This window comes from Charadrius vociferus, unplaced genomic scaffold (genome assembly GCF_000708025.1).
Source record: "Charadrius vociferus isolate BGI_N301 unplaced genomic scaffold, ASM70802v2 scaffold163, whole genome shotgun sequence".
Taxonomy (NCBI): Eukaryota; Metazoa; Chordata; class Aves; order Charadriiformes; family Charadriidae; genus Charadrius; species Charadrius vociferus.
Window position 1 is genome coordinate 13,031,641 of NW_009648332.1, and position 6,832 is coordinate 13,038,472.

A 6,832-nucleotide genomic window follows, 5' to 3' on the forward strand; every position below is an offset into this window, starting at 1 on the left:
GGAAACAGCAAGAAAAAAGAGGAACTAATACTGGTAGTAGCAAAACAAAGACCATTTACTTTTTCTTGACAATATTTATTTATATCTGGTGAGTTTATTCTTGTGAATTGTTTGATTAGAGACCATGGATTTACTGAAAAAGCTTCAAATTTTCTCTTGATTGCCTTTATGCAAAACAAATAGTGATCTGGCTTTTGCCATGCCAAACTTTTTTTCAGTTCAAAAGGATATGACATTTCCTTAGTGCCAGGCAGTTTTGACAAAATGCCTTTCTCTCAGAACTTCCTCTTCACCCCTAGCATTGCTTCCTAGATGAAGCAAAAATCATAAGAAGATCAAGTTGGGCATCATTCTTTGGTCCTGGTAGATGAATTTTGCTGTATTCCAATGTGGCTGTTGAAAAAGTGCATCTGTCCTCAGTTTCCTTCAGCTCTCTGCAGTGTCTTTATTGAAAGTTATGTCACATGTATATGGTTTATCGTACTGGCTTAAGCCACCAATGGAGATAGGTTTGTCATAAGAGGCTAAGATGGGAGGTAGAGCTGCGGAGAAGCAGACACATGGCCCATTCCTCATTCCTGGTATGGAATGGTACTTCTCAGCTTCTACTGTGTCTGTCTGAGCTCTTCTGTGCGATAATTCAGAGTCCAAAGGAGCTGACAAATATTGCACTGACATCTGGAATTTTAGGAAAGCCAAACAAAAGCACATGATGTCTGACATCACCTTTCCTACAAATACTTTGATAGAAATATACACTGGTAGTAAAGCAAAAGTTCAATGACCAGCCTTGTAAAGGCTATTATTGACTTTGGTTTTACAGAGAGTTTGACTGGTTTACAAAGTGTACATAGTAGCTGAAGTTGTATAATGAGAATACGATGGTGTGTAATGTGAAGATTTTGTTTGAGGAGGAACTGCAGTGTTTTGATAGTCTGGGTTCCTTCTGAAAGAAATGAATTAGCAATTCACTGTTGTGAACCTTTGAAGGGTCTGAGTAATCTTTAAATTCATTCAGTGCTGGGAAGAGCACTGCAAGCTGATGTGTAATAGCTGCTTCCAAAATAGATATTGACAATGGACTCTCCTTGTGAGAAAAGAAAGAGTGATTGAGTATTTTCAGTTTGAAATCAGAAGTCTAATGTCTTTAACTCATTCTTTCAAATATACATGAGCGCCATTTAATTTCTTTTACTGGCAAAATTTTTTCCACTCAAGAGGAAGTTCTGATTTTGGTGTTATTAGATATTCCACTGGGTCTCTGCACTTCAAGCATGGAGAAATTGATCCCTTAGCGTAAGTTACATTTGCATAAGTATGCTATATCTGTGCTGCATAATTATAGACCACCAGTACGAACAGCAGAATATTACATATCTGGAACTTGAAAAATTCTTTTAATTTGACATTTTTGTATTTTTTGTCAGTCAAGGGTTGGTTTCATTTTGCAAAATAGTTGAATAGGGAAACTATGATTGAAATGCCAGTTTCAAGCATCTAGTCTATATATTAGTCATCAGCATGCTTGCTATATCAATGTTTTATTCTGTATAAGAATTTTGCTTTTTTTTTTTCCTTAGCAAAATATAGGCATAAAAATGTGTATGGCAAACTTGGATTGGGAGATAAATCTCTAAAAATATACGTGGAGCAGAAAACAAACAACTGAAAGACCTCAAATAGTTCCCCTTGCCACTGTGTATCACGTAGTGATAGGATGAGGGGTAATGGCTTTAAACTGAAAGAGGGTAGATTTAGATGAGATATTAGGAAGAAATTCTTTACTGTGAGGGTGGTGAGGCACTGGAACAGGTTGCCCAGAGAAGCTGTGGATGTCCCATCCCTGGAAGTGTTCAAGGCCAGGCTGGATGGGGCTTTGAGCAACCCGGTCTAGGGGAAGGTGTCCCTGGCCAGGGCAGGGGATTTAGAATTAGATGATCTTTAAGGTTGCCTTCAACCCAAACCCTGCTATGATTCTGTGATTTCCAAGTGATTGTTGTTTGTCTAGTGTTCCCAACTTCTTCAAAGTGAAGGTGAAATCTTTCCAGGGAGCATCATGTATTACCAAAGATAAATATTTAATGAAACATTTAAAAATTAAAGTTGAGGTAGCAAATGTTGGCTATGGGATAAAATTTGTGAGATGGGAAGTAGAAAAAAACTTTTAACTGTGAAAAAGCATAATTTCTGTTTTATTTTCTGTATGTGTTTTTCCTGCAGGAGCTATCTTGCAACTGCCGTTATTTTAATCTGGGAACTGCTGTTGCATCAATAGATAAAGTGTGGATTTTCTTAGATAAGAAGAATAATGTTTCTATCCATAAGTGTTTAGCTTCTTTATTCCTGTTGCTTGTTTTCAATTGTAAATGGAAACTAAGCAACAGCAACTTGCAGGCTTCTTAACATTTGGGAATATTTAAAACAGAGATGTAGAGGCTTCAGTGTGCTCAATAAGAAGCAGGAGAGTTTAGGGAATACTGGGGAGATTTGACACTGGAAGCTGAAGAGCTAGAGGCTTGGTGCTTAAAATGAAGCCAGAGAAAGGTGTGTTTGAGAAGACAGTAGTAGCTGTGAACAGAACACAAATAGGGCCATAGTAGCTGAAAACTCACAATTGTGGACTTTGTTACAGAGTTCTTGGAATAATTTTGTACTGGTAAGTAGCTTTTTATGTTGGTGGCAGAGAATTATTTTGGGTGGGTGTTTTTGGTTTTGTTTTGTTTTTTTTAAGAGGTGCTATAATTGAGTGAAAATTCTTTTTTTCCTCACGAAGAAGTAAATGCTCTGTCTTCCCACTGGCAGAGCTTTGAGAAGAAAGGAGTTGGGTGATATATTCTTCCCTGTTAGTTTATGGGTCTGCAATCAGAAAACTTGTTTACTTTGGTCTGCCAGCACAAATACCAAGTGTATTGAAAGATCCTCTGGTTCCTCACTTTGATATAATGCCTAATACTAGTATACTTTCTCTGAACAGATCAGTGGCTCTGTATACTTGGTTCTTTTTTCAGTCTCTAATAAATGGGCAAAGAAATGTCTTGATTATTTTTATAGAAATAGGTACATTCTGTAGAGCAGAAGTTTGTGCTTGGAGGGAGTTTAAGGGGAGCTAAAGTGATGTCCCTCGTGTTTTCAGCCTGCTTCACGAGCCTTTTGTATGTCATGTTATATTACTTCTGAGTTGGAAGATACTGAAACAAAATCCATTAAGACAAGACCTAATGTTATCTCAACTGCCTTACATAAAAAAAGATTCTTCTTCATTCTTCTGGATAGAGAAAGCCAAATGTCCATTCCCGCTCAAATTCCCGAGGCTTTATAAACAAGCATTTGTGTTCATTCTTTGATAAAGCAACCTCAGAAAAAAGGCTGAGGCAGTTGATTGCATAAGCCTGATGGCTGGAAGATGGGATCCTCAGGCCTCACACTGCTTTCTGGCCTCAGACTATTCTAATTCAAGTCTATTAAAAGCTACCTAAAAAACTTTAAAAGCTTCTGAAACTGCTGTTTTGGTTTTGTTTGGTGTTTTTTTTTTTTTTTTTTTCCTTATGGACCTAGCACTATTTCTTTACCTCCAGTGCACCTGGTTAGACTTCGAGGGTATCTGGTGGTGTTTCATTTTACTGTACAGGGGTATATTTTTCTGCTCTCTGAGATGATTTCCCACCTTTTTTAGTGGTTTTCTGGCTGTTTTTTCTTTAACTTCACTTGCTAGAACTATGGTTGTGTTTTAATGGTGGTTTTCAATAAAACCTAAGACTCCTTCTCTTCAGTTTGGGTTAACAAGAGAGTTGTTATTCAGCTGCGTAATGTAAAATAAAAGGAGAACATTGTTGATTATAAATTACTAGCCTTATTAACTGTGTTCAGACATATATTGCAGAATTCTGATGCCCTTCCCAAGGGTAAGCTTGAGATAGCTGTGAGCTACCAGGTTTACTTTTTGTATAGACTTTTTTCCCAGCTGTCACGAAAATAAGCTAGACTTTTTGAACTTTTATGTAACTGTATGTGTCTGTATGTACAAATAAGAAATTCTGGATACACAGTTTGCTGTTTAGTGGAGTAATAGAGCATATTCTAATTGGTAGCCAACTTGTACGTTATTTTTTCTTTCCAATTCCTTTCCTTCCTCCCCATGTTTAATGTACTTTGTCCTCCTGAATTCACATTGATTGGGGAATTAAGAATGTTGTCTTGGATGTGTTTGAAGCCCTAACTGTTTTTAGCTTGGAGTAATTAATAGTGAGGCCTTCCGTTATTTAAATCCTTTTGGAGGTCATCGGTGATCTTGAAGGTTGGTTTTCTTTAAGACCATTAAAACAGAAGGAAGTCTGTTATGTTCCTTTGCTTCTATTGCATTTGTGCAGAAAGAGAAATGAAATGAAAGAAGCTGAATATATGGAAAAATAACGTTAAAAGTGTACATTGGTGAGTCTGGGAAGAAAACAGCAAATTCAGTCTGCACACAGACTAAAAAGTTATGCTACTATTGATTCATACACTAAAAGAAACATTTGTGTAATACTTAATGTGTTCTGAAGTCTTGATGAAATAATATTTTGGAGATTTGCTAGTTTTGAGGTAGCTTTATCAATGTATCAGTTGTGAAATACAACTCTGACTGATTTATATTGAACAATAAACTGAATACAATCTATTTAATAAGGTATGCTAAGTATTTGAAGGAGAGCTTTCCCTTCACATATGTATCTTACTTCCCTTATCTCCACATTCCTCTTGGATGGCATGTTCAGCAACTGTTTTTCTGACATTGGATTTTTACTATAACCTTCTATAACGATCTCTGTATTGTGCTTTAATAGCATCCTTGTTTACTTTTTTAAAAAGTCCTGGCAATGAAGCAAAAGGTTCTGATTCAAAATAGTTGTATAGATTGCAACAGCTGATGATACTTTGGCTTTAAACTAAGGGAGCAGTTTATTTTCATACTAAGTTGATGTTCTGCACCTTGATCTTGCAACTCAAATAGCTTTCATATCTGAATGAAATAAACAATGCATTTGCTATTCTAGCCAAGATAGTTCATTACAGCTTATAATGGGAAAGTTTAATACTTTTCTGGGCTGTGATCCTATGATCAGCTCTTCTGACAGATCTTTGAAGCTCTGTAGAGCTTCACTGACTTCTACTGATCTTCAGCCAAAAGTAAGAATTCAAACCTGAGAAATCTTAATTTTTAACTGTAACTGAAATGCATTTTCATATGTGGTCTTTGGTGTGTAGTTTATTGGTTTAGATCCTAAATTGTGTGCTTAAAGGTGAAAACATAGTCTTGTTTATGCCTATCTTATATGCAAGGGACTTGAAAAAATACGGATTAAAAATAGGTTGCTGTGTCATAGGCATTACATGGATTCCTTGATATTTTTTTTCAGTGATTTGATATTGGCTAATGGAAAATGTTGAGCATATTTCCCCCCCTTCTTTTTATATAAGTTTCTGACAGGAAATCTGTAGCTAAATATCATTTTATGATTTCCATCTGTTCATGTATAATAGTGTTTTATAAGGCAGTCCAGATTGCCGCCCAATAGAAATGTCCTATAGCAGGAGATAGGCTTTCAAGTGATTGTTGTACATACTAATTATTTTTTTAATGAGTGCTTCATTTAATTTTGAAGAAAAGTAACTAATTTTAAAGAGAGCTTCCTTGGTGCAAAAATTTCCACTAATTAACTAAGACAGCGCCTCATTTTTCTAGTGCCAGTATTTTTTAAAAGAAAGGTTTGAGCAGTTGTACTACCATGGTAAAAGAAGAAAATAAAATGCACTCTTAGATTCCAAGGGAAAGAAAAAGTAGGCAGCAGAGACAGAAAACTGTTGCTGAAATGTTTCTTAGTAGCTAACTTTTGTGATCTCTGCAGTGTGTTTCCCAGCTAGTGAGGACTAGATTAAAGAGCACTTACGGCAACAGATAGCATTTTAATTTTGACAACTTGTGTGATTTCCTCAAGTATTAAGAGTAATTGATAAAACTGTTAAAACACTAGCTCTTGAAAGATGTATGTCAGCATGTGTTTTAAAATGAAAATTTCCATCCTTCACAGCTGGGAAGACAGGCTTGGTAATGGGAACCAGGTGTATCCGTATGGTGGGAAAACAAGAAGGCAAATAAAGAAATCATACCTGTGTTATTCATCCTCTTCATCACATGTCAGTCTCGATTTTTGTACAACTGATGGTAAATCGTTGCAGGGGGGTTGGACTAGATGACCTTTAAAGGCTACTTCCAACACCAACTATTCTATGATGCTATGATAAATGGTAAATTATTGTTGCTTTTCTTTATAAGCTTTGCAATCAAGTTGTCTTTAAATTTCTTTACAGGCTAGGAGCTTCCATCTTTCACAGTTAATGACAATCTGAATAATAAAATTAACATCTTTTTAATATTTATCAGTTTAGGACTAACTTAGGGACACCTGTATTGTGTGTTAAATGAGCCAGGATGCTGTCTGTGACTTCCAGATTGGGCATCTGAGAGGGAGTGCTGTGCTCCCCCTAGTGGGGATTAGCTTTGTAATAGCTTAAATAATTATTATAAGAACTCTCACTTCCTAAAAAGAAATGTATTTTGTATCCATGTTGGATTTCCTTTCACCGAGACAGTTTGTTGTAGAGATTTTAATGGCATGAACGTGATTTTTTTGTAGGGTTTGTAGCTCAGTTGTTATCAATTCAAAAATGCTCTCTATGGATAAGCTAATTTCCTACGCTTTGTTTCCTGTGGCTGTGTGCTTTGCACAGGGTGACCCTTTGCAGAGGAGGAGGTAGTAATCCATCTGAAGTTCAGAAGTTGGAACTGTTCATG